Genomic DNA, 20830 nt, shown 5'->3' on the forward strand with positions numbered 1-20830 from the left:
CCAGGGTTGAGTTGAGGAGTTGGGGCTGGGTTGGACTGGATGATCTTGAAGGTCTCTTCCAACCTGTTCATTCTGGGAACTCTGTGAATTCTGTGAAATCCTAATGCAACCAGGACTATTTTTTATTTTGTTGCTTTCCTCCTCTGACTCCTGCCAAAATGGACATTTTTCACTCTTACCACTTTATTGTCCCACTAACACATTCCTGACTATAATGAACTCTAGCAAATTCCCTTTAAAAGTAAACAGTTTAATTAAAAATCTGCTGCATATCCCCCACTCTAAGCCTCTAGGCTGTTAATAAACAGAGGAAAATCTTAATTCAATAAGCTTTCCTCTAATTAACATTTTTCTCTGCTTTTCCCTGGACATCTTAAACAAGTAGTGCCACACTGAGACCCAGAGGAATCTTTTCACAATGATATTAAAAGCTGAATAAATAGTAATATTCAATTTATGTTAAAAATTAACATGGAAAGCTGATGTCAAAAATTCTTCCTTTCCTTTCTTTTTGACTCTGGTTGATATTTATGGTCCACTTTTTTGATTTGATTATTCAGGTGCCTCAGTTTAGGTTGTACCAGAGCAAACCATTAGGACCAAATGAGCACAAAATAAGGTAAAATAGCCTAATAATTTTCCCCTGCTATTTAATAAATGCATTGCTGAGCTTATTCCAAACCAGTATTAAACACAACTCAAGGAGGTCTGTGTGCAAATGTCACATATTTCACAAATCTCACAGGCTGTAATGATGAAATTCCACTTATTTCATGGAATTATGCTGAAAGCAGTCCCATGTTTCTGAAACTCCTGTAGTAAATAAATTTCTGCATGGTTATTTTAACTCATGCTTCTCTAAAAGCGCCAAATAGCAGTTCTGGGAAAGGATCCATCTCGGTTCTTGGTGGGGGAGCTCCTGTGGTCATCCTAGTCCTGGTGGTGATCTTTTAGGCCAAAATAATTAATTATTCTCTTAAATTTATCCTGGTAACTCTGGCAGGTGAGAGTCAGCTCTAAAATAACCAAGTGTATAAAGGGTAAGGTGGGTTCATGACAGACCTTATAAAGATTGAAAGGTAAAACACAAATCAAAAATTCCCTCATTACAGTGTAATGGTATTTTAGGGGAATCTTTTTACTTGCTTACTTTTTGTTAGGATATTTTGATTTGTACCTGAAAAGGGCTGTGCTAGTATGTAATGGAATTACAACAATTCAAGATGGACACAGCTCTTCTTAATTTTGTTTATTAAGCACCCCCTCTCCTCACACACAAAAGGAAAAGTACAAGAGAATAAAAGTTAAGGATTATCTAAATAAAAACTATAGGAAGGAGAAAAAAACTCTTCCTTCCACATAGTTCTTGGTCACCCAAATTATTTTGAACAAACCATAGGAAAGCATTGTGTTTCACTTCGCAATTATCCTTTTCTGGGTGCAATTTAAATTTACCTTTTTAAATAAAAACTGCAGCTATAAATCAGCTACTACTTCACTATCAGTCATATAAACATTAACATTTTCAGACACTTCTCCCAGTTTAACTTCCTGCTTTTTCCTGCTGTTTCAGGCACTGGGATTTAATATGGTCAAAAAGTTCAAGCTGGAGCATTGCCTGAGTGTGACAAAGAATTGCCTCTGGTTATGAAGTAGATGTGGATTTGTTAAAATATGAAAAATTCTGAATATTTTTACCCCCTTTGATTTAATCTCTTTTAAAAAAGGAACACATTTTGGTGTCAAAATCATTGAAGGCTCCTTAGTAACAAATTTACAAGGCTTCTGTGTTACAGCACATTACTGCTCAACCCTTGAGGAAATAACCCCAATTACTGGGTTATTTTAGGACATCCCATTAACTTTGAGGGCACAAATGAAACTCCATTAGTAAAATGGATTCAGCTGGCTGTGGAGGGATGATATTTCCAGGAGGTGTTCTGATAAAAGGATTTGGGTTTGTTCCTTTGGAGATTTACCAACATTTGTCTTCTGTGGTCTCTGTGATGTCTCACATTTCACCCCTAATAAACTCAGCTCTGGCTGGAATTATGCTTTATTTTTCTCCAAACTATTTTTATGCAACTATTTATGCACTGTGTTTATTTATTGGACTAGAAGTTGAAACTGTATCTCAGAGATTGTCTTGTATCTCAAAATGCTGTTTCAGACTTCATCAATCCTGATTTTTGCCCTGAACTTGTTTCTTACAATTCCTTTTTTTTTTCCCTGCTAAATTTCTGTTCATTTCTCATTAACCCTATGAGCCTTCACTCTGAAAATTACTCCGACAATTTTAGAGTGGGAATGGTTTGTTTTCTGTCTTTTGGGGTTAGGTTAATTGCATTTTCCTGGTTATAGATCTGCCATAATTCCTGAAAATGATTCCACACTATTTGTGGGTTTCCCAGCTTGAACTGAACACAGTTCATACTCATGGCTCCATTTTCTTGTAGGTTTTTATATTCAGACTTTGAAAATCAGTACTCAGCATCAATGCTCATTCAGAATTTTAGGAATTATTCTAATTTTCTGAATGCATAATCTTTGTGAGAGAAAACTTTGCAGCTTTTGGATGTCACAAATTCTTCACTGTTCTGCTCCACCTTAGCAGCTGATGGATTCTGCTCAGACATTTCATATCTTCTGTCAATCGTGACAGCACTGCTGCCTTCTTTTCTGTTACAAACCCCCAAGGATGTGCATTAGACTTGCTCTCAATCCCTTCAATTTTTTATTGTTTCTTATATTGAGTTATATGTCAATAATACAGGCTATTTAATTTTTTCCAGTTGATTTACACTCAAATGTTGTATATCTATCTGTTGTAAACTGTCATTATCTTAGCATATAAAAAAATAAATTATAGAAATTAACTTCAAACAAAAAAGAGAACAGTGGTTGGTTTAAGTCGCTTCTTTCTGCTGTGCTATGAAAACAAATACAACAAATTTACTCTCACAGCAATGAAAACCTTGAAAATGCCTTTTTTTCTCTTAATACATACTTTAGAAAAATTTATGAGCTTCAGAATAATGTAGCTGGGGCACTGTGGATATTCAGCAGCCCTCAAAACAGGGCTGACACTTGAATCTTGGCCTGACAGATCACATGAGACCTGTGAATATAAGGTCTGGATAACCCCTCCTAAAGTCATTTCCAGTTTAATACTCTATATTGAGAATGCTGATTATACTTCTCCATTTTTCACTCCTTATCATTATCCCCTGTCATGGCAGAAGCTTTCACAGAGATTTTGATGCAGCTGAAGGTTGGTGCCACCTCATTGCAGTCACTGCCTCAGCCACGCAGTGGCCAGGGGGCTCCACTTGTCCAGTGGTAGATTTTTGAATTTTACCTGTAAGAGCCACTGATTAACCTGGAAACAGTCTCAAATAAATGACTCTGGCTTCATCAATTTTCTTCCCAGGATTTTTTGTATTCACCTGTTGTAACCCTGGATGCTGAGAATTTCAGCCTTTCTGTGCTGACAGGCACTGACCCCCAGGAGAACACTGCATTGACCTGAGGCCGTGGAGAAGGCTTCCAAAGTGGAATGACAGAACTGGGATTGTGGGGGTGGAGTTTAAATAGAAGTGTGTGATATCACAGGGTGGGAAACTCAGAGTTTAAGGGTTTAGAATATAGTCATGTATAAAAAGCAAGATGGAGGTTTTGGGGTGGAGGCTGGTCCTTCTTCACCTCCTTCTCCATGGGTTTGGGTGGTTTTGTGTGTTGCACTATGGCACGAAATAGCTCACGCACTCACTCAAGATGTAAAAGAAGGAAAAGAGGGAGTTTTATTTCTGACCTTTTGACATTTAGAATTTTAAAAGTGACAGTGGATTGGAGGATGAAATTGCTACCTCTCCAACCACACTTATAAACTAATAGTCTATCAATTTTCTCTTCTTACAAAGAAGAATGCAAAACAATCATTATTTACATGAACAGTGCATGAGAACTCTAGTAGAAATATGTAAGCATGAGAAGGTATACAAAACTTTTAAAAGAACTTTAAAACTTTTAAAAGAACAGGACAACGTTTTGTGGAATTGGATAAAAAAAGTCCCCATTGTGGGGCACGGGTGGTTGGTTATTGGGTTAAAAGTGAAAATAATTCAGGTGTCATTTCTTAATTGGACAGTTTATCCTTAAAAAGCCTTGTAGAGAGAGAGATGGGGCTCCATTTTTAGTTTGTTGGAGTGAAGGGCTGCAGAACTCAGGGTTTGTGAGACTGTGACAGAGATAAGAACTGATAAACATCTGAGTCCCAACAAGAAATTCCATCTCACACATTTAATCCTGACCCTGGAAAAAAGAAGATAAGACTCAACATTCACCCATCCTGTGAAAGGTGAATTAGAGATTTCCTGACAGAGCTGGACTTGGGGATGAAGAGGGAGTGTCTAAGTGGAGGTTCTGAGCATGTCAGAAGAATCTAAACACCTCCAGTTGTGCTCTGATACAGATTCCCCAAAACAGGAGGTTTGTTGTGAAATGAGCAACTGGAGGCAGATTCCCCTCTTTGCAATCCCAGATTTGAGAAGCCAATCATTTCCACTTGCCAGTCCCATCTGTTCTCTCCACAGTACCTAAAATAATGTTGTTTTTCTCCAAGTGAGGCTGATGCCTCTTCAAAGAACATATTTGGGTGGGACCCAGCTCACAGAGGGATACCAACATTTTGGGGTGTATCTCTACATATCAAATCCCACTAATAATCCCCTACACCCATTTTCCATTCATTAGGAGCCATGAAGGGACAGAACTTGCAACACTTGGCTGTGGATGTTATTAGTGGTACAATCAACCACCACAGCAAAAATCCAATTATTAAATTGTCTTGGTCCAGCTAATCCATCTGATTTAAGCTACAGTGGGTAATGTTTCTGACTTCCTTGAAACATCAACACATATCTTCTTCCTTCTCTCATTTCTGAAGCTGGCACACAGGTATTGCTGCTAAAAACTATTGATCTTGCTTCTCAAATCTCATTTATTCTATCTCAGACTCAACACTACAACCACCAATACTGGAGAGATAGAGAGGGGTTATGATTACATTGCTAATGTCCTCACACTATATTTATCAGATTAAAGGATGGATTTAACAACTGCAAGGTAATCTTGGATTTGATGGCATTGCTGGGATTAAGAAAGACTGTTGCTAACATCGCTGACACTGGATAAAATTGATCCTAGCATCATTAAAATCAATATTTTACCTCTTCTTCACCTGCCCTACTGACTGAACCATTGAAATCCTAGTCCTGAAATCTGTCTGTTCTGCCCTGGTTGCTAAACAAGACAGTGAATTCCCTGGAATTGTGAACTTTAGTCCCTTTTTGCTCCATCACCAGGTGCCTGGCAGCTCTGCCAGTGCTCAGCCACCCTTAGCTAATATTTTTCCTCTCATGTGTGTGAGCTGAAGTCTTTAACACTGTTTCCCTTTGATCAGATTAATAAATAAGGGAGCTGAAATCACCACTGCTGTGTAGGATCCAAAGGCTACACCACATGAGAGTCTCCATCACCATGGGCTGGGCTGCAGGTCACATTCCCTGTGCTCTACTGGAGGCTTTGAAGCCTGTCCATGAGGGCAACCTCCTAAAACCCACAGATCACAGGACCATCCATCTGTTTAATAAAATCAAATGGACCTGGAAGGAAAGTACTGAAGCCAGGTCATGACTGGAAGCAATCAGCATTCCCCCATTGCCTTCAGGGATGATTTATTTGAGGATATTAACTTGATGCCTCAGGTTTTAGCTTTTATATTTTCAGATTCTGTTCTGCTTTAGTGTGTGGGTCTGAGCTTCATACTAGGGGATGGTGAGCTCTCTGCACAGAGCAGGGAGACAAAACAATTCCTTCTCCAGCTGGGCACCAAGGACAAATGATCCAAATCTCAGGCCCAAGAGCACAAACAACGTGGGCTGAAGAGAGAAAAACAAGCAGACTGCATGGGCTAAAGCTGGAATGGGACAATGAACTCCAATCTGCAAATGGAGCAGAGCTGATCACAGTGAGAGCCCCCGGGAGCGGTCGTGCATTTTGGTATCATTTTGGTTCATCTTGGGTGCAGCCCTGGCTGGGCTCTGGTGCTGCCCAGGGTGGATCCATGGAGGAGATCCTTTCAATAAATCCTTACTTTATTCTTTAACTCTGTCCAGCCTGTGTTCTAGGTCAGCCTCCACAAGGCATCAAACTGACCGTCAGCTCAGCAGTGCATTAATCAGTGTTGCACAGGAGGAAAACAATTCCCCCTACATCATTACCCTGAGGAGCACAGTGTGTGTGGTGCTCAGTTTGCTCCTGCAGCCCCAATTCTGGTTCAGGTTTGGTTTTTTCCACCCCAGAATGTCCAACATTCCAGCCTCTTGCCAACACACCCACGATTTGGGTTTGGCCTGCTCTTTACTGCTGGGCTGTTGTTTATGGGATTTACGGATATAAACAACACTGATTGCATCGACAGAAATGTAGCAACTGAATTGCACGAGGCACGGAGTTATATTTTTAGCATTTGCCAGGATTTTTTTGGATTTAGTTTCGTTTTTCAATTAGGATACGTGTTTAGTTTATGAAATTAAAACCAAAGACTTTCCAGAATTTGGGATTAAACACACCATTCCTGGATTTAAAATCTGAGGTTTTTCACTGATGGGGATTCATAGTTCCACCCCTTCCTTCTGCGCTGGTGCTCCACAGCTGTTCTTGCAAATGCAACTGAAGTAACCAGAAATTGGGACATTTCTAAGTCCCATCCCAGGAATTTGGTAAAAACTCTGGCACCCTGGACCATCAGTCCTTGGCCACCACCCCCAACATCTCTGCACAGCTGTCCCTGCTGAAATGCCAAAAAGGGAAGGGAAGGGAAGGGAAGGGAAGGGAAGGGAAGGGAAGGGAAGGGAAGGGAAGGGAAGGGAAGGGAAGGGAAGGGAAGGGAAGGGAAGGGAAGGGAAGGGAAGGGAAGGGAAGGGAAGGGAAGGGAAGGGAAGGGAAGGGAAGGGAAGGGAAGGGAAGGGAAGGGAAGGGAAGGGAAGGGAAGGGAAGGGAAGGGAAGGGAAGGGAAGGGATTTCCACTGAATTCTGCCTTTACTTCTTTTCATTTCTATGTGCAAGGATTGAAATCCCAGGAAATCAGAGTATTTTATCAAAAGATATCTTCATTTTAATAAGCAAATCTATTTGAAATGCTAATGTTCTTCAGCCAACAGTGGATTACACATAAGAAAATTTAACTTTTATTGACTCTACTGAATACTAGGTTTTTTTGTATTTTTTAAGGTGAGTGGGTGAGATGTATAATTTTTTATGCTGAAGGTCTATGTATTTTGCTGTTAATTTAAATGATGATTTTTCCTTTTAAAGCCCATGGCAGCCTTTTTCCACCCTCACCTTACTCAGTGCTGTGATAAATGTTTAGAAAAGTCATAAGAGGATGAGTCCTGAAGTAAATTTGGGGACTATTGGGACCTGCATTTAAACCAACCCATTCACAGCACTCAGCTCTCCTGTGGATATAAGGGTTTATTCATCCTGGAAAAGAGAAGGCTGCAAGGAGACCTGAGAGCCCCTTCCAGTCTCTAAAGGGGGTTCAAGAGAGCTGGTGAGGGACTGAACAGTGGTAGGCTCTGGCACAGCTGCTAGTACTGAAAAATGAGGTCTTGGGCCTGCAATTCTTTTATGGAAATGTCAGTTCGGCAGAAGTATCAGTCAAAAAAAAGCAAATGAAATTTGAGATATTCTAGGGAAATGAAGAAGAAAATAGAAGGCATTTTTCTATGGGTAATGTCTTCACATCTTGAAAATTGTGTGTGGTTCTGGTCAGGTTATAATAATTCTGCAAAATCTTGATGGAAAACCCATCACTAAAGGGATGATCCATCGTGGATTGGTGGTATTGGAATAAGGAGCAAAAGGACAGGTTGGAATCCAGCCTGGCAGTGCAATGACTGAGGAAGGGATGATGGACACCTGCAGAATCCAGAGTGACGTGAGGAGTGGCTGAGAAGATTAAAAGGCAGCAAATCTGTTCTTGGGTAGTAATTACCTCACAACAAATCAAATCAGTGAGTGCCCAGCTCAAAATAAACAAAGGAGATGCCAGAAAAAGGGATGTGGAACTGAGTAACTCTCTGCAGCAGCTTGGAGCAAAAAGGGTGGACAAGTTCAAAAAATGATTGGAGATATTCAGAAAAGGAAAATCCATAAACCAGGCAAACACATCTCAGAATGTTCTCCAAGCCTCCATTCACACCCAAGCCTCCTCCTGGGGGAATTTAGGAGACTGTGTGAAGGAAACCTCTCATATTCCAATACCTGTCCCTGGGAAGGTGCTTTAGACATATTGAGGACAGGATACCCATCTGGGCACTGATCCATAATGATGTTTTCATAGGTTTTACCCCCTCACTTAACATATTTTTAACTTATTGGGGTTTTTTCTGCACAAAGCAGCCCCAGAGTAGGAAGTGAGTACACAAACATGTCTGGTAGGTGAAATAAATCAGATGAGGTGTGGGGAAAACAACTTATCAATATTCCTTGGCTGGGGGTGCACTGGCAGATGATAAACAGTTTGGGGGAGCAGCACCTAAGAACTGTGTCATGCTAAATAAATAATGATGGAGGGGGGAAATTAATAAAAAAATAATTGTATTAATTGAAAGATATCTGTGTTTCAAGCCACACATTTAATTGCTAGAGAATGCAAGAGGTCTGAAGGAGGGAGGATGAGCCAGTGGTGGAACACAGGACTGGGAACCAGTGAAATTCTGTCTTCTCCCTCAAGCTACTGGGAGTTTTCCTGCAAGGTCCCTCATTCATTCAATCTCTGTTTTTCACAACTTAATAGCTAAATCTTGTTTTCTTTGCAGAGCCAAAAAAACCCCACCAGAAATATGGAAAAGAAATTATTTGGGTCAGCCCTCAAAATTTTAATTTCTTAATGAACTAAAAAGGGGGAAAATGATTTTGTGGTAACCAATTCATTCATCCTAATTATTCTCTTTAAAGGAGAATATTTTTTAACAACAGTTTGTTCAAAATCAGCAATGCCACATTATAAGACTATTCAAAGGTATCAGCTTCTTATTTTTATTTTTAATTGTGAACTGTACAGGAACATCCTCAGTCCTTTAACTGACAAATTTTTTGAAAAATATTCTTTGTGAAACAGAGTTTGTGCAAAAAGAAAATTTTTAGCTCTATTGCAAACAACATAGGCCAGAATTATATCCCATAATGAGTTTGTACTACACCGAGCATAATTATGTGCTTGTAACCAGTGCTGATTCTAGAATAATAATTACCAAAATTTTAAGTACATTTCTGAATTTTACCTAAACCTTCTAATTACATTGAGATTATCCACAGAATTCACAGAGTTTATCCACAGAGATTATCCACAGAGCTGCTAAATGAGAGTCTGATTGAACAGCTGTGGGGATAAAAATAACTCAAACCTGCCCGTCTTGCCTGCTTGTCCCAACAGCTGGTGCCAGCCTCAGAAAATAGAGAAAATGTAAAAAATGAAGGTGGGCTAGACTAAATATCAGTCGAGTATTTTGACCTTCTCCATGGGCTAGATCCTGACACCGGTTAAGGTTTGTGCAGCTGAGAGAAGCCAACTTGTGAATAAGCTGAGATTTCACAGCTCACTTTCCAAACTCATTTATTTATTTATTTGTATCAGACTTGAGACCAACCCAAAACCTGGACCTCACACTGCAGACATCATTGAAAAACACTGTAAAACTTTCAGCCTTTTAACCTCACCCTGTGATCCCTTCACAGGAGATAACCATTAACCAGTGTTCCGTTTTCCAGGTTTTCTGGCCTCAGAGCACTAAGCCATGTTTTCCTGCTATCCCAGATTTGTGTTTACATGATTCCTCCCTGCCCTGTATATTTTGGGATTGAAAACTTTCTCAAGCAAGCAAAAGAAGATGGGAAAAGCAGCTGGGCTGCAGCAAAGCTTTCACAATGTTCCATTTTCTCCCCTCATGGGGCTCATGCCCTCCATGGATTTCTTTGCAGCAAATGCAGATTTCTCCTAGCTGGGCATGATAATCCAAAAATATCACTTCATAATTAAGAAGCACGTGTGTTTTGCATGTTAATGGCCATGGCTGAGCTTTCTGGACTAAGAGCACCAGTGTGAGCTGGAGAGAGATGACAAATCACCCACGGTGTCCAAATGCCCTTTGAGCTTCTATGGCTTCTCAGCAAATGATTTCTTTCACCCAACTGGTTTCAGGAGGCAAATAAAAAATTCCCCTCTTCCTCTAAAATTGATTCCAGCCTTCTACTGATTGGCATTGAGATCTGCTGTGGGTTATGCCTAGTGTTAGGTAAAAACATCATGTAATTGGCTCAAATCAGCATCACTATGTTTCAAAATATTAAAGCTAAAGTGGTTAAAAAATGTACAGCTTGAAGAACCATCCCAGCCAAAAAGCTACAGCTCTAAAAAGAGAGGACTGAGTGCAAACATGAGACTTCTCAACATCTTGTATGAGTTCCACAGAATTTAAGTGGGGATTCTCTGGCTTCCTAATATCCAAGAATCTCATCCCAGAAGTTAAAGTTTAATGTTTTCAGCATTAAGTGACTAATTTTGATGGTAATGGTGTTCCTTATAGTCCTTTAGGACCAGCCCACAAATCATCTTTAGATTTTTTAGGACTCAAGCCAGCTGACTCCTAACAGGGCCCTATAACAATCCCAAGAAAGATGCAGGGTTTGATGGGATATTGGGAAGGAATTGTTCCCTGTGAAGGTGCCCAGAGAAGCTGTGGCTGCCCCTGGATCCCTGGAAGTGTCCAAGGCCAGGCTGGATGGAGCTTGGAGCAGCCTGGGCTAGTGGAAGGTGTGGGGTGGAAATAGACCCCTTCAAACCCAAACCATTGTAGGATTCCATCATATGGTTTGCTGTCTGGATGAATGATCTACCAGAGTGAACCTCATGGGGTTTAGGTTTTTCAGCAAATCAAGAACAAGTCCTCTCCTGTCCTGCAGAACCTCTAACCCAGCCATTCTCAAACTTTCCTCACCTCTTCTTTCTTCCATTACCATAATATTCCTTCCATTTACACCTCCAGGCTGTCCACTCTACTTGGGCCTCTGGTTTGGTTAGAGCAGAATGAAATATTTGCTGTTTTGGATAAGGATTACAATAATCCTCCCCATCTGCTAAATATCTGCAGCTCAGCCTGGAGCTTCTTCCTCCAGGGCAGCCCTTTCCATGAGCGGCTCACTTATTAAAGCCCACTGATAGTGTGTCCCTGCAATTCCATTGCCTGGGTGTTTTTGGACGTTGTTCAATTCCCATTCCAGATGAGAACACCCTGGAGCCAATAAAAACCAAGTGCCTCCCTGCTGGGTATCCTGGTTCTGTTTGTTGCTGTATTATCTGTATTTCTTCAAATAGTTGTTAAGCACATTGTTTTCTCTCTCAGCTGGTTGAGAATGTGAATTTCTCCTGCTGGTAGTGCCTCCTTCCACCCTTTTTGGAGTCTTTTCTCTCTGAAGATGACACTGATGTGCATTGTCCTCCTTCTTCCCAAGAGAGCAGCTGGCACAGGCTTCAAACAGCCTGTCTGACAGATAAAAATGTGTCTGCAAAACACTCACTGGGTCATCAGCACCAGAAACTCCCACCTTGTGCTTTCCTCTGGAGGAGACCACCAAATTCTCAGCAGATAAGAGGATTATCAGCACCATCCTGCAGATGGGAAAAGCTGAGTTCAGCCAAACTCTACCCCAAGGCTCAGGCAGCTGCCAGCCAGACTGCCAGCTCTGTCACTCCTCTGGGATTATCCTCCCAGCAGAGCTGGGGGAAATGAGTGCATGAGCTCTCATAAATCACTCCAGGGTGAAGTTCAGGAGCTGAGCTCTCACAAATCACTGCAGGGTGAAGTTCGGGAGTCGAGCCCTCATAAATCACTTCAGTGTGAAGGTCAGGAGCTGATCTTCAGCCTTTTCCACTGAAAACCTTGGCATGTGCACACAGAGCCTTCTGTGCAGTCCATAAGTGCCACCAAAGCATCAGGGACAGAGTGGACAGGTCAGATGGAAGGGCTGCTGCTGGTTCCTTTCACACCTGGAAACCCACAGGGACCCTACAAGGCAACATCCTGCAGTTATTGCATCTGTCCTGCAGCTCTTGCATGGATTTTCTCCTGGATCTGTCCTGCAGCTCTTGCATGGATTTTCTCCTGGATCTGTCCTGCAGCTCTTGCATGGATTTTCTCCTGGATCTGTCCTGCAGCTCTCAGTTCTCTACACCAGGAGCTCTCTGCAGACACAGCCCTGCACTGCTCACCTTCCAAAACACTGCTGAAAGTCCCACAGCTCGTTCCAAGGGAAACTCCTCACTCCTAAATAGTTTAACTACTTCTCCCAGTCACTCCTTCCCCCAGAACAGCTCTGGGATAAATCCCTCCTGCCAGACGAGAGGTGATGTTACCCAAGTGTGACTCAGCTGGCATATTTCAGGATTTATCCACCGTGTCCCAAGAGAGGCCGAGTCAGACATTGGTGTCTGGAGCTCAGATTCATCCTCGTGTTCCAAATTTATCTCCACCAGTGTCACTGTTGCTGCACCAAGCCTCCCATGAGAATTCCTGTTCACATCCAGGGAGTTGGTGCATCCATGCCCCAGCTCTGCAGGGGAGTCAGCTCCTGATGGTTTGGGAGCAGAACGTCCCAGGGCCCTTGTGCTCCCAACACCTTTAATCTCATCTGAACGTTTTTCCTAAACCATTAAAACCTCAGCCTTGGGGAGAGTGTGCCTAGAGCACATTCCAGGGAGATCATGAAAAGGGAAGAGAGAGATTCAGCTGTGGACATGGGAATTATCAACTTAATTCAAACACTGTCCAGGAAAAATAGTAAAAAGAGGCATTTCAATAAAAGTCTCGCTTCTCTCCATAAATCTTTTAGCAATTCCCTTTGGGTAAATCCAGTCCAGAGTTTCTCATTGACGTTGGCTGCCAATTAAAAGCATCTAATGGATACTTTTAATTTACCTTTTTGTAGTTTTCAGTGCTAAAAGAGATCTAGGGCAGACAACATCAGAGAGGATTACTCATGTGTCCCGAAGAAAATAGATCCCTTAAAAAGGAATAAAAAATGGCTTTGTGACCACCTTTTGGAAAATGTATGGGGAGTTATTCAAGGGATCATAAGAGACCAAAACACTGCTACAAACAGTCAGAATATGTTCTTTTTTATCTGAGAGCATATGAGGAATGACACAAAGCTGCTGTACTTTTAAGGAAGGGACTTTTAAGCAGTTATTCTGTGCCTTTTAACCTCTTTCCTCAGTGTTTGAGCCATCAATATTTCTACTTTAGAGCTTCACTACACTTATTGAATCCACCTGGCATCCCGGAATGATGACGCAAATGCTGAATTCCCAAGGAATCAGACACCAGTGCCAAGGATCAATTTTCTGCTCTTGTTGTTTCTTTTCTTTTCGCTCGACAGGTGAATCCATGAATGAGAACGAGACACTAATGAGGTTGTAGAGTATAATTTTGAAAACATATCGAGTCCAGAGGCATAAATGGTCTCTCTTAATGAATCTCCATGTTTCGGTTGTACTCACTCTAGTGTGATAAATCAATAGTGCACGCTGTGACAGCGGGACCATCGCTGCTCTACACCCAGGCTAAATCAAAAGTGCCAAGACAAGTGTTCAGGACGCAGCATCACGCAAACAAGCATGAAAGGAACCTCTAAATGTGATTTAATTATTCCTTCTCCATGCCAGCCAGGGCCAGGCCTGAGAAATATTCCTTTTAGCTGGGCAGAGCTCATCATTGCACACTCTCAGGGTGCTGGATACGACTCATGTAACTCAGCATAACCACACAACCTCCACAAACTGATTTGGAATAAAAACCCACCCTCTTGCTTTCTGATTTATTTTTTTTAATTCCCTGAGGGTGTGTCCCTAAGACAAAGTACAGAACTGTACAGGTGGGTGTGGGAAAATCCCATGGATCAGTACAAACTGGGAATTTCCTGGCTGGCAGTTGCCCTGCTGAGCAGGGCCAGGGTGTTGTGCTGTGCCCCTGATCATTTTGGCAGCTCTTTTCCCAATCACTTTTACTTTCTTCACATCCCTCTTGGGCTAGAAGGGGTGGGGAGAGCAGGAATATGTACAGGGTGTCAGAAGTGACCTCAGCAGTGCTGGACAGGGGGAGGATACCAGCTTGACTTATCTGTAGGCCACCCTGACGCTCATGAATGTTGATTATATCTCATTCCATATCCAAAAAATCAGCTTGGACCAGTGATTAGGGCGAGGGATCAGGATTTAACTACATGATCCTTTACAAACTGCTTGGATTATTTCAGACAAATCCTTAAAGGATCTAACCAGACATCTCTTACAGGTGCTCAACATCTAAGTTACAAATCCCACAGACTTTTTGATCAAGAGAGAAAAGCCCATGACTCAGAGTTTAGGGTTTCTATTTCCATTTAACTGGGCAGTCAATGAAGAGGGTTAGACGTGGTGTCTGAATTAATGTATATGAGGACATGAAAGTATATTCTTTACCTTTTCCCTGGCTATTTCCTGTTCATGTGATTATTTTCTAGTCAAAAAAAGTGTCATAAAAATATCTTCATTGGTACTGTAATGTGGCAGAGAAGAATATCAGTTTCACATAAAGTCTGGCTCAAGCACTGACCAATCCTGCATTTTCAGAAGAAGCTGCCAGAGAAAGTATAAATCCTTCTGCATTTTTGTTGGTCTGTACCCCGTCATTGTCATCAGTTTTACTCTGAAACTGTTGTTTGTTCTGTTTGACACTGCTGCAGATGTCTCCTATTATCCACTGATTTTCAGTGGAATGTGGTCATCCCCAAATGCCACCTCAGATATGAACTATCCCTCCAAAACACACATTGGGCTTTATCTCCTCATAATTAATTATTCAGGTTACTTATTTAGTCTGTAATTAAACAAGCTTGGTTTTACTGATTTTAAATTAGTCATCATTCACTTTTATCAGTCGTCTTGTTTTAGTAGCAGAGTGTTTCTGTGTATTGGGTTTGGGAGGCCAGGTTTTGGTAACAGGGGACTTCAGAGGTGGCTTCTGTGAGAAGCTTTCCCCATGTCTGAGGGAGGCAATTCCAGCCAGCTCCAGAGAATTCAGGAGTGAGGTTGAGCCTGGGAAGAAGGGAAGGATAGAAGGAAGGTGTTTTATGATTTGGTTTTCATTTCTCATTTTCCTGCTCTGATTTTATTGGTAATACATTATTTTTTTTTCCTAAGTCAAGCCTGCTTTGCCTGTGACAACAACTGCTGAGAGATCTCCCCCTGTCCTTACATCGACCCAAAAGCCTTTCCTTATATTTTCTCTCTCCTGTCCAGCTGAGGAGTGGAATGATGGAGTGGCTTTGCTGGGAACCTGGTGTCTAGCCGAGGTCAGCTCACCACAGCCTGATTTCTCTGAACAAACCTTTTCTCAATGCTCATTTTCTCTTCATCTGTCACATCCCTCCACATCCATCTCCTCCCTCCCTCTGGCCCCTGCAGAAACCTTTCCCTGTCAGAGTCATTGCTATCACCTCATTCTGGAGATCTTTGCTCTTTACACAGCCTTTTGAGATGTGAGGCAGCCAATGACAGGGAATGGAGATGGATTCATCATGGTGCAGGCTGTGTATCTTCCCCTGGGCTACTTAGACAAGATTCTCTCATAACCAGTATCAACCCAGCCAGTCACACCTTTGGATTTGGTTTCTGACACCAAGGGTGGTAAATCAGTAGCACAAGAAAGAAAAGAAGTGGATTCTCCATTTCTTGACGCCTTCAGGCACAAACTGCTGACATCCCTCAGCCAAATACTGGATGATGAACCCACTGTGAGAAGGCCACAGCCCCAGTAATTTATACATCCTATACCCAAATCTATCACAGGGAAGAATGAATTACCCTGTGAAAGAAATGATCCCTCTCCATTAGCTGCAAAAGGAGCAGAGGGAAGACAGCTCATTTTGGCACAAGTATTCTATCTCTAACTTCATTCATTGAATAACTGGGAGGTGAATCCCATCCCATGTGTAAGTGATCAAGGTGAGTGAGCTAATGATCCCATCTGGCCCTTAAATGTGTGACAATCACTGAAATACAAGCTGATTCCAAGGACTCCTTTCCCACACAGCCAAGGTAACCAATTCCTGCAAAAAAACTGAAGCCAGCCAAGATTTCAAAACCATGTGCAGAATTAAATATTATGGTTTAAAAATACTGAATGGTTTTGAGGGGGAGGAAGGATTTACATTCTCTGCTCCAGAGATAAAACAACCAAGGAATGAGGATTAGGAAGAAAGGACCAATGTGATTAAATTATCCCAGAGCTGACAGCTTCAAGACTCCTGCTGACAACCAAACCAGACCTGGCCCATTTTATGCTGGAATCATAGGACATGGCTCTAAAATTTCCTGTGACATTGAAAATCTGACCTGAGGCCATGTCCATCACATGAAGAGCTGCCCCTCTCCATGGAACAGCCCAGTGTGTGTTTTCCATACGTCTTTTGTAACTGGAAGGGTCTGTCACAGGCTTGTCCCTGTCACAGGCAGCTCAAAGGGCCAGATGGATCATGATTTCATCCAGTGTAGGAACAATTTATCTCCATCTTACTCAGACAGCTATAATTGAAATGGAGTCTCTTCCCAAGGCATATTTCCATGTTGGATGTATTTTTCAAGTCCACCATCAGAGGAGAATGTTCCATACAAAGACTACTAAAGCAGTCTGGAAAATGAATCCAGGGACACAGTCTTACATTCTTCCTCTCAAATGAGCATGTAATTAAAGATTCTTTTTGCATTTAAGTAATTTCAGTCATCTTCAAGCCTTAGGGCTATATTCTGAAGTGGAAGATTGATTTTATGGGGGTTTTGATGAAAAAGTGGCTATATTTTTGAACTTCATTCCATTTCTGAAATATGTCTCAGTGATTCCAGTGGTTTCACTGGGGATTGATGTGAATTAAATATGATTAGTGGTGCCCCATAAATTTCCAGTTACCTGCGTAGGAAGTGGTTCCACACAGTTACAGGACCTATGGCTTAGGATATATCAGCATCCAGAGATGTTGCAGGCTGACAATTTGCTGTCACTGTCATGCAGAGGACAATAAAACAATACCTCATAAATTAACATAACTCATCAACACAACTCTAAAAAAATATATTAAAAAAACCCTTCACAATTATAACTTTTCCTAAACAACTAATATTCATTAAAAAATTAAAAACCACAAAAGCCTATTTTTTCCTTAAAAAAAAATCTACATAATATTAACAAAAAAAACTACTTCTCTCTCTAAAGAAATTAAAAAAACTATTCTAAAAATAGTAAACTAACTAAAATTTTTATTTTTATTTATTTTCATTATCAGTAGAAAAAGGAAAGTTATAAATGAAAGAAAAATATTCTAAAAGTTTCCAAAAGAATAGAATAATTCTAAAATAATTTTTCTAATTCTTATTACTCTTTCTTTTAGTTATTATTAATAATTTATCCTTTTTACACTTTTAAAATTTTAAACCTAGTTTACTTTTCTCCTAATCCTTCCTCACAACAATAAATAAATACACTAATAATTAACCAACACTAAACCCACCACACTCAATAATGCATTAACCAAAAAATCTCAAAATTAACAAAATCTCGAATTAACAAAACAAAACCACTACACGAAATTGTTTGGTTTGGGTATTGGTTGGGGTATTGAGAGATTAGGGTAGTTGTTGATTTATTTTTGGGGGTTTTTTGGTTTTATTTGTTATTTTATAGTATTTAGTAGCGTGTGGTAAGTTTAGGATTAGGATTTTGGCAGTGGGGATTTGAAGATGGCCCCACAACCACGAGGCATTTATCAGAATGTTTTGAGAGCAGCCCCAAAGAAAATGAATTGTGAGCATCAATGGACGTGGCTCAGAAATGTGGATTCACAGACTGAATTCTGGCCTGCAGCAAAAAAAGAGTGACCAGCAAGCTGATGGAGGAGATTCTCCCCTCTTCTCCACTACATCTTGCGCTGGGTATTAGGAAGAAAATCTCTGTGAGGGTGGTGAGCTGGAACATTGCCTGAGCGTGACAAGGAGTTGCTTCTGTTTATGGGGTAGACGTGGATTTGTTAAAATATGAAAAATTCTGAATATTTTTACCCCTTTTGATTTAATCTCTTTTTTAAAAAGGAACACATTTTGGTGTCAAAATCACTGAAGGCTCCTTAGTAACAAACTTACAAGGCTTCTGTGTTACAGCACATTACTGCTCAACCCTTGAGGAAATAACCCCAATTACTGGGTTATTTTAGGACATCCCATTAACTTTGAGGGCACAAATGAAACTCCATTAGTAAAATGGATTCAGCTGGCTGTGGAGGGATGATATTTCCAGGAGGTGTTCTGATAAAAGGATTTGGGTTTGTTCCTTTGGAGATTTACCAACATTTGTCCCGTGGTCTTCTGTGATGTCTCACATTTCACCCCTAATGAACCCATAAAAGTATCGGAGGCCAATACAAGGCCTCAGATTGCTCAGAGTAGCTGTGGCTGCCCCTGGTTCCCTGGAAGTGTCCAAGGCCAGGTTGGACAGGGCTCAGACCACCCTGGGATAGTGAAAGATGTCTCTGCCCATGGCAGGTTGGAATGAGATGATCTTTAAGGTCTCCTCCATCCCAAACCATTCCAGGACCCAAACCATTCCGGGATTCTGTGATCACTGCTGGTTTGAAATGGCAAAAAAAAGTAGACCTCAAACCCAGTCAGAGATATTGAAAACATTGGCAGACAAGATGTGGTATAAGAAGAAAACTGATCACATCATCACAGTGATGTGCCCAAGTTAATCAGGCAATAAGTTTATTAATTAATTAATTGCCAGGAGCTGCATGCTTCCCTCATGTTCTTTTGCCATTCTAGAAGCCTGATCTTCTCACAACCTCCCAAATTATCTCCAGAGACACCACTACACAACACTGCACTTCTGAGGACAGACAAATCTTGGAGGTGTTTGGCAGCCAAGGAAGATCAGAGTCTCACTGCTCTGATCAAACATGAACAGATTCACTCACTGTGTGAAATACATCCTCTTCTGAGGAGGAATCTGTGTTCCCTCAAGTCTGGGCCCTGCTTTGGATTCCTTTCTCGTGCTGCTGGTGTGAGGTTTCCCTGGTACCTCTACTGCAATCAATCTTTTTTTGTCTGCTGATGCAGCTCCTGATGAATAATCGCCTGGGGATATAAATAGTGAGCTGATTAGAGCCAGCATTGGAATGCTGAGAGAGCCTTCAGGATGACTTAGCTCCCCTTCAACTCCAGCCTGTGCCTTCCTCAAACCATCTTCTGTGCAAATCCAAAGAATTTGAAGTTTTCCTGAAGTGCTGGAGCCCAGCCTGACAGGATTCCCTGGCCAGCACAGTCCTGGTTCTTCTAGATGTGCCACACTAATAATTTTTTAGCCAGAAATCATGCCCTGAGAATTGTGACCGTGTTGAAAACAGATCTGGAATGTTGGAATCTGAAATGCAAGGAACTCTCAGAACTTTGGGCCTCTAAGCCAAAGCTTAGAATTAAACCCAGAATTTCATCTGAGACCTTGGAAAAGGTTTCCAAACTGAGGTGCTAGAAGGGAGAATGTGGATTTGTAGTTTAAAGCAGTGACACACTGAGTTAAGTAAAGGAAAGTTTAGAGTTTTAGAGTTTAAGATACAAAAAAAAATAAATGTAGTTACAGAGGTAACGGGAAGTTTCAGAGTGCAGCACTGTAGGTTTGTGTTTCATAACATGATTGGCTAAGAAAGCTCACACTGTAGCATGGGTCCATAATGCAAAATATTTAAAGATTGGGTCAAAAGCATAAATATCCTTGTTGGCAGTGTTTTATTGGTCAATAAATCCTTAAAAAGTCTTGTAACTGAAGGTCTTGGGACCTTCTGGTCCATGCAGTGAAGATGTGAGCCAAACTCACCCTTCCTTCCTATGCAGAAGATAAGAAAAATTAATTGCACCATCTAAAGCAACTCAGAAGTCACATCTCGAATTCTTTCAAAATTTCTCACACTGGTAGTCACTCAGGGATATTCAAAATATTTTGCCACACAGAATTCATTCAAACACACGCAGAGGACATGCCTGAAGAGCTGCCTCAGGTTGTCCATACCATATCTATGCAAATTTTATCACAGATATGAGATAAATGGGAAAGGGGATCATGGGTACAGAGCATGTAAAGGTTTTATGGCTTAGCCTCTGTAAATATTCTTCAGGTTGCCTCCATAATGTGATTGTTAATAGAACCCTGACTAGGTAAAAGAAGGATTTTTTTTTAATCCTTCTAATAAAAATTATGGATTTTTAAAGCAATCTGGCTTCATTTTCCCCACTTTTTAAACAGTGGATGAATGGAGAAGTCTTGATAAGCTTTGGATATGAGCAGAATATAAGGGGTTAAACATTCAGGATAGTTTCTAATTTTTAATTATGTACCAAAATCGAAGGAGCATTGGATCTCACACTGATAACCATTCTTTGCAGGAGCCCACAGGTCACTGCTCCCGTTTCCAACTCAAAACAGAATTCAGTCCAAGCAAATAATTTCAGCTCAGGTTGTTATTGTTTGTATAACCATTGAACTTAAAAGGTTTTACAGCTTGAACAAATAACCCAAAATCAAACCAAACTGAAGGGAAAACAGAAGGGTCAACCTCTAAAAGAGCTGAAGAACTGCACCAGCTTTGAATTCAGGGTCCTGCTTCTCAGGTTGTCTCTGAAACTCTCAAC

Source organism: Anomalospiza imberbis, chromosome 1 (genome assembly GCF_031753505.1).
Source record: "Anomalospiza imberbis isolate Cuckoo-Finch-1a 21T00152 chromosome 1, ASM3175350v1, whole genome shotgun sequence".
NCBI lineage: Eukaryota > Metazoa > Chordata > Aves > Passeriformes > Viduidae > Anomalospiza > Anomalospiza imberbis.